Genomic DNA, 6,377 nt, shown 5'->3' on the forward strand with positions numbered 1-6,377 from the left:
ACATTTAAGCCATCTGCTTTCTGTTAACACATTATACAGTGAGGAATGAGAACAGCGAGTGGGTTTCCCCCCTCACATCTGATGATCTAAACCACTGTACAGACCTCTAGAATAGCAGCTCTTAGTGCCTACAAATACTCACTTTAATCAGCTTGTCTGCAAAGCCTCGGTTGTAGGTTCCTGAAACACACTCCGGGTGATGATGTGGGGGGCGCAATGTGTGTGTTAGCTCTCTGAGAAAGTGAGGAGCAAGACAAATAACATAACAATGGACTGAATCAATAATATAACCCAAAAAGGATCACATAATGAACATTATGCATCAAATAAAATCCTGTTGGATCGACAAAAATTCCTATTTTTATTTATCAAGTTGGATATGTGTAGATAGCTTTTCCCCTTTTCAGTAGGGTACTTCCAATTTAAGTACACTAACATTCAAAAGTTTTTTTATTTTATTTAATATGACACAAATAAAATTTTATTTATTTCTGTGATGGCCATTACTCTCTTCAGCGTCATATGATCCTTCAGAAATAATTTTAATATGCTGATTTGCTGCTCAAAAAACATCTTATTATTGATGTGAAACTCATGCTGCTTAATTTATTTGTGGAAAATGTGATACTTTTTCCCCCAGAATTCTTTCATGAGAAATTGTTTGTAATATTAAAAATGTCTTCACTGTCACCAATTTAATGTCATTGTTGAATAAATATGTACTACAGTAAATAGCCTATTATGTCTAATTACATGCTACTATCTCTAAACCAAACCCAGTAGCACTTTATTTGACAGTCCTGTTCCCCATGTACATACTATGTACTTATTATAGCAATTACAATAACTGGTTAATAACTAGGTACTAACCCTGAACCTACCTCTAAACATAACCTTAATCCATGTAGTTACTTTATATTGCCCAGTACTTGGATAAGTACACGTAAGTGCGACCCCAAACCCTGTTCCTAACCCTAACCCTATAGTAATGATGATAATTAGTATTACTCAGTTCTCAAATGTATAATTAAAATGTATCAAGGACCCCTTAAAATACGGTATACCCTAAACGTACTAATTTCTTTCAGAGTAGTGAACATTATCAAAAAAGAACTAAAGCAAATGAGTATTGACCCACTACCATCTCACTGTTAACAGCTTTATACTTTTAAGCACAGTGACCGGCATCTATTCTTGACACACAAAGGTGCTTGTGAGCTATAAATACCCTTTCTAGCACATTCTCTATTAGCATCTCTCTCTCTCTCTCAGACCCTAGAGTAGGGGTGGGCGATATGGAAAAAATATCATATCACGATTTTTTTAGGAAAATCACGATCACGATTTTTTATCACGATTCTTTTTCAAGTTGGTTTTAATATTTTGCAAGTGGCTGTTCATTACAGCCAAACTAATGTCCCAATGTTAAAAACAAAGCTTAGGTAACAAAAGAAAAAAAGAAAGCCACACATTTAGGCCAGTGGCGAAGATACAAAATCTTTGTCATTATTTACTTTGTTATTAAAAAAATAAGACAAGATAAACATTACACAAATTAATATTCATATTAAATAAATAGTGCTTTATTTTTTCAGATGCAGTAGGTGTATTTAGCAGTAGCATTGAAGTAATTAAACGAACAAATATGAAATTAAAACACTACATAGACTTCACTGAATAAATTGATTCTTATTAAAGATATATTAAAGTTCTCAGTCAGTGAGTGATTTTCTCCTTGTGTTTTTTTGTTTTATTAACACTAAAGGGATAGTTCCCTCAAAAATGAAAATTGTCTTAATTTACTCTCTCAAGATGTTTTAAACCCGAATAAGTTTCTTTCTTCTGTTGAAAATAAGTTATTTTGAATAATGTGGGTAACCGAACAGTTGCTGGTCTCCTTATAGTTTTTTTTTTTATAGGTTCTCTCCTGGAAGTTAATGGGGACCAGCAACTGTTTGGTTACCCACATTAAAAAAAAAATGTCTTTTGTGTTAAGCACAAGAAAGAAATTAATACAGGTTTGGAACAACATTAGAGTGAGTAAATAATGACGGATTTTTTTTTTTTTTTTTTTTTTTTTTGTGAACTATCCCTTTAAGGACAAGCGGCAGTAGGCTACTATTTATTCCTGTTGCTTTTAGACCAGCACGCGACGCGTTTAATATAGACGCATATTACACCAGATATTCTCTCAAATGTTTGCTTTCACTTTAGACATAGCCTGTTTATGTAAACATTGTGTGTATTTAACAGTATTAGCTTAATAAGACTCGAGAGATAACTTAGTCCAGTATTCAGGCGCTGTTTGACAGGCTTCTAGTGGATGTGAGCGTCGGGGGTTATGCGGTCAGGAAAGCGCACGTTAGAACAGCGCATCAGCGCGTGAATTAAATGTTTAACCGGCAAGGCTTATGCAAATAATGAACTTTTGTGAATTGCAGTGTCCCGTACCTATTCATTAACGTGTGATCATGTGTAGGCTACGTCGCGTTGCACAGTTGAGAGACGGAGGCGCCAGAACTGAACTGCTAGAATGCAATGTAACACGATACTACGATATTTCTTCAAAAGCAGATCGTGGAGACATTTTAATCGTCCACGATTAAAAATCGTCATATCGCACACCCCTACCCTAGAGTTCAGCCCATTAATCCAGGAGCAGAGAGGAGAAAAGGTAGCAGCCATGAGCTAAAGCATAGCAACTTGAGCGCAAAGAGGGCTTGTGCTGGCGATACTTTAGGCTGTTAAAACACCTACACAAGCTTAGTTTAGCAGTTAGGACCGCCTCGCCGTCAGTGTGTTTACGCAGGTTACGTAGTCGGATTACTTTTTTCCAAGTAACTAGAAAAGTAACACATTACTTTTAAAATGGTAACACAAGATACTTGTTTTCCCATTTATTGACTTGCACCTTTTCTGTCCGCGTGTTGACAGAAATCAAGAGTAAGTGCAGAGGTGTTGTGTGCGCTGTGTAAACATGATGGTTCTTGTAGTTGTCGACTAAATGTGAGCATGTAGTAACTCATCCCACTTGCACAAAGTCAGATTTAGTATTCCTCAAAATTGATAATAGGAGTGAAATGCAAACCCAGAACATTGTGCAAAGTTGCAAAAATTAAACATTAAATAACACTCATACCTGTATAATTGATGTATTTAATATCACTTTATTAATCAATCTCTTTGCTGTTGATCTTTGATCCAATTCAACCATGTAACAAGTACAGTGATTTTAGTTTACCCTCTGGGGTTCTTCGGGTCAATAATGACCCGAAGCGTTTAAATAAAAAAATGTTAAAAATCGTAGCTTCATCGGAATGGTCCGAAACTTGGTGACTTTAATGGTACTTGGTATATGAACACCCAAAATAATTGGGGACAGGATTTGAAAAGTCTAAGTGGTCGTAAAAAAAAATAGTCACACTCAGGACCTTCGGGTCAAAAATGACCCGCATAGGAAATGAATGGGAAATTGGCAAAAACATAAAGTTTTTTTAAAGTTTTTTTGTGTGTGTACAATCTACAAATCAGCAACGATCTTGGAAAAAAAGCACAAAACAGTGAAGGGGTGAATCTATAAAACATCAAGAGTGCAAAACAGACACACACACACACACCTTTATGCACAAACACACCAAAAAATTCAGATTATACATGTGTTTTGCATTTTTAAAAAGCTCAGTTTGTCCACGAGATGGCATCCATCTAATTTCAAAAATTGCTTTTATGAGGCCTAGGCTTGCCTCCAAAATGAAATACAGCTTTAAAAAAAATTGTAAATTTTTTTTTAAATTTTTTCTATTATATTCAATGGGGGAAAATTTGGTCATAATTATTGCATTAATACTAATTATAAATTTTTGTATTTTTGAAATTTTCTCAAAACACCAAAAAAGAAAAGAAAAAATTATAAAAAACAAGTAAAAAAAAAATTATGATTTTCTTTTTTAAATATGAATCCCGCCCAGAGTTCCCGACCCAAAGTTCCCGAGTGTGACTGTTAAACGAAGAACCCCAGAGGGTTAAACATCACATTTGTGTGTTGTTTTTTTTTATTGCTCAAGTAAGAGTGGTGAAATTTCTTCTCTTGCATATCCTGTTCCTCTGCATCTAGAATGGCAGCACAGTCGGGCACAGCTGGTTTGAGCTGCACCCTCTAATAGTAATAATAATAATAGTTACATTTCCTTCAGCCTGAGGCTTATTCATTGCACTTTTGTCATGTAAGGGCCTTTAGTACAATTACCAAAAGTTTAACTGGAGCAATGTTAAAGTAATGTAACACTACCTTGTACCTTCCACAAAAAGTAACTACTTGATTATTACTGGAGTAACAAAATTACTTTTATAAGTAATTTTCTAAATTATTGCTCGCCGTGTACAGATACGAAACCAAGCGCAATTCAAACATTAGTAGAGACAAACTTCTGTTTTGAAGTTTTTGATCTCAATACATTATTCACATTCTGAATAATGTGAACATTTTAGAATAGATCATTAGCTCAGTAAAACAATGGCAGTCAATGGAAGGTCTCCCCCTTGACAGGAAAACAAAGGCACGCGTGTGTGTGTGTGTGTGTGTTTGATCCATGTGTCTTTGGTGGATATCATGAGCTCACAGGGAAAATATTGTTCTGTAAAAAGGAAGCTGGTTGATGCTTTTCCATGACTGAAGTTATTAATAGTAAAGGCACTGGTGTGTAAATGTCAACAGGTTAAAGTAAGCTACATTGTGCATTGTATGATTTTATTGTGGAGTGTGCTATAACATTTTTGTAGCTTGTAACTTTTGTTAAAGAAAATAACATACAGTAATGAGATGAGGATAAACCTTGTTTCGGTGATGGCATTCTGATAAACTCATAAGCAGAGTCGTATCTCCAGGTCATTAATGATGATCTTATATCTGTGAGAAGCTCATTGTTCAGCTTGCTTTTGGTTTGTTTGGTTTAAAAGGCCTCAAGCCACTTGAGATATTTTGTTAATGTTATCACATCTTTAAGTGTTTGGTTCAAGTCATTTCCAACTCATTTCTCTTTTTATTCTGGTGTTTCATATTTACTATAGTGCTATTAAGTGTACAATAGTACACTTTTTACACCGTGTCTCTTTCAAATTGAAAGGAATAGTTCACTCAAAAACTAAAATGACGGTGTCGGTCATCATTCACTGCATCACAAAAATAGTTAGCAGAATATACACTTTTCTAATGTCATAAGTTATAACATTAGAAAAGTGTTTATTCTGCTTCTGCTAACTATTTTTGTCTTTCATGAGGGAAAAAATGAGGGTTTGAAGTAAATATTTGGGTGAACTATAATTGCTATCATTTTCCTCCAGTTTACTGTCTTTCGAAGTATTTGATGTTCTGTTGTATAATTTATAGGTTAGACGCCTCATAGCTCAGTGGCATTTTTTGATTTACATTGTTTAATGTGAATTTTTGCAAATACGTACAGAATAGGAAGTTGCATTCAGGCTGTTATCGTCCCCTCAGTGCCCTGAGAGTTTCAGATTCAGTCCAGATCTGGAGTGTTGCCTCGCTCCTCGGGTCACTTCTCAAGTGCTCTTATAATTGAACATTGAGTTGGATGCTGAGAGTTTGATAACAAATCACAATTCACTTAAATTCCTCCTTGTTCTGACTCAGATATCATTGAGAAATTCCTATTGTATTTCATTTACTGCTCAGAGAGGGAGAACGAACAATCAATTGTGTCAATAAAAGGTCAGTCAGTTGTTCTCAGCACTCCCACAGACCCACAGTTTGTTCACAGATTGTCTGTTCATGTTCCATGCAGAAAAGGCTGAAGTCAGCCAAAATTGTATTTTGTTTTGATGCACTTATTGGAGTTTTAGTTACAAAGGCCTTTGTTTGATGAAGGACTATTATCGTAACTAACCTAAATGTAGACAAACTATTAAAAAAAGTTCAATTGAAAAATTAATTAAAGCTGAAGTTATACTGTAATTATAGATGGAAAAAGTAAATATTGCCTTGGTAACGTATTTATTGGTAACTTATGATTTTTTTTTTTTTAATAATTTAAGTTTATAACTTTCAGATTGTCTTTACTGTATTAGTGGCAGTTTAGCCTTAGTGGCTTCTTATAATATATAGATATGTATATTAACTTAAGTGCCATTATTAAAGTGGTTATAACTTTCTAACTTTAGAACAGGCGATCAAATTGTCTTTATTACACTATTCTAGCCATTTAAAACTGTAAAACCAGCATTAATTAATCATGGTTGTTTTAAATTGTACGGTTAACTCAATAGATGGTGGATCACTGCAATGTAACTAAGTGCATTACTACACAAAAATATAAAGTTTGCTAAGTTTGTAAATATAAATAATGGCTAAAAGGTGTTTA

Source organism: Pimephales promelas, chromosome 11 (assembly GCF_988280905.1).
Source record: "Pimephales promelas chromosome 11, fPimPro1.hap1.1, whole genome shotgun sequence".
Classification (NCBI taxonomy): Eukaryota; Metazoa; Chordata; class Actinopteri; order Cypriniformes; family Leuciscidae; genus Pimephales; species Pimephales promelas.